This window comes from Poecilia latipinna, unplaced genomic scaffold, assembly GCF_001443285.1.
Source record: "Poecilia latipinna isolate Pla-1442-1.1 unplaced genomic scaffold, P_latipinna-1.0 Scaffold31, whole genome shotgun sequence".
Taxonomy (NCBI): Eukaryota; Metazoa; Chordata; class Actinopteri; order Cyprinodontiformes; family Poeciliidae; genus Poecilia; species Poecilia latipinna.
The window spans coordinates 723,937-726,198 of record NW_015112647.1 but is presented as its reverse complement, the minus strand read 5'-3'; positions in this window follow the sequence as shown (position 1 = coordinate 726,198).

Here is a 2,262-nt window from a genome sequence, read left to right as displayed (position 1 = left end):
CCCCATTATGACAAATTAAAAAAAAGGAAGTGAAGTACAACATCAGCTTCTTTAGCTGCAGCAGTTCATTTATTTTTTTTATGCTGTCATTCAAACTGCAATTTAAAGTAAAAGTTGGAAATTTTTTTAATGATTTAGGTGTGCTTTAGTTAGAACACATTAAATACTTCATTGCATTTTAGAAATATGGCTAAAGTAAGAAATTTCTTGATCAAACACCCTGAACTTAATTACCAAAACTTGTAAACAGGATCCACTGGAGTTTCAGTTTCACTACTGGAGTTGCTGAACATTAATTTGCTTCTTGCCATCAAAGCTTTTCCAGGAACTGGAAGGTGAAAAAATAAACACCCTGATTTAGTTTACAAACTAAATATTTAGTTTGGAGCTAAATATTTAGGTTGAGTGATCATGGAGCAACTCAATATTGAATGTATAAAATCAATTCTTAGCTCCGACCTAGCATANTGGTTGTAGAATGAGGAAATGAATGAACAGGAGGAATGAAGGTTGAACTGGTGATGATGATGAAAGTTCAGCTAGAGGGAGAGATGAAGGAAACTTAAGACGGGCCTGTGTGGTTATCCTCAGAGAGCCAGAGGGAAGCGGTGAGGTGGTGGAGCTGTTGGAGGACGGACAGGTTCTCTGCGTCTGGAATGAGGTAGAGGAGCAGAACGACAGCCAGGGAGAATAATCTGAGTCTGGGGACCATGGGGAACGATTGTCAGACTTGAGGAGTAAAAACCAGGAAAGAGTCAGAGTAACCTTTAAAGGAGATCTGAACAGGTTAGTCAAATTGATCACAAAGGGGAAAAAAAGTGCCACAAAAGCCAGAGGGATGGTGTACCATTAAGGAACAACACTCGGAGGACTGGCAGCAGCTCCTCTGACCCTCAGCCTGATGAACCCTGACCCTTAACCTGACGCAGCCTGACGCAGCGCAGGTCAGCTTGGAGCTCGGCTGGTCCAACATCCAAGGCGGCTCCTGGACTCCCTCTGGTGGAGGCTGAGAGGAAATGCAGAGACCACACAGAACCCAACCCAGGCCTCCTGGCAAAACTGCTGCGTGCATTAATAACATTTTAGGGCTATTTGGAAGCATAATAACAGAAAAATAGACTTGAGCTGCTTTGGCAGAAACAAAAATCCTCTTCTGCGCGATTAAATATAAAATATACACCCATATATTGTTTTTAATTAATTTAATTTAATCACTTTCAATTCAATAAAAATAGCAATAGCTGTCGTGTGAGCAGAAGATTATAAGCAAGCAAAGTCATGAAAAATAAAGAACAGTTTTCACCAACTGACACTCTTTCACGGTTTAGAGTCGTTCAAAAGAATGAAATCGCTGGTGAACGACATCAGAACTCATCAGGTCAGCCCAGATATGATGCTGACGAGGCAGTGAGCAGCGCTGTTAGTACCCTGACTAACTGCATCTTAAAATCTGAAAGAAAATAATTATTTTTGTTGGACTGGAAGAAAACAAAGCTTATAATTCACGCTTTTAGAATCTAAATGACTCAAAACGACCTGTTCATGCTTTTGTCATGGTCACCTTCACAACTGCAGCTGGAAGTCGAGAGACATCAGGCTCAAATCGTGGCCCTGCTGCGGTTTTGGGGGGTAAATGCAGCTGCTGCTGGAGATGTTTCCTGTATGACATGGTGCTTGTAAATCTAGCAAATGCAGCAAGTACGGCTTTACGCCTGAATAAAACCACAAGTGGGCTCAGACTGGAGGACATCGCATGGAGACGCGCTTGCAGAAACAAAGGTGTTGGTTCAGTGTCTCACAAACAGGATGTTCGATCATCGGTTCACGTTCCGCAGAAGCACGTCATGGGGTGAGGTGACAAACAGCCATGAGGCCTTCAGAGCCACATGTCAGCACAACAAGCTATGATCATTAAAAGTCAACAAACTGGCTCATCCGCTCCACTGATACTGAAACATTTTTAGTTTTGTCTGACAGACGAATTTATTGTTTATTCTGTCAAATAAATTTTTATTTTGTTTTAGAATATAACTCCAATACATCCAACGACATAAAACCACCGCCTCATATTTCCCTGCATTTATACCCCATTATGACAAATTAAAAAAAAGGAAGTGAAGTACAACATCAGCTTCTTTAGCTGCAGCAGTTCATTTATTTTTTTTATGCTGTCATTCAAACTGCAATTTAAAGTAAAAGTTGGAAATTTTTTTAATGATTTAGGTGTGCTTTAGTTAGAACACATTAAATACTTCATTGCAT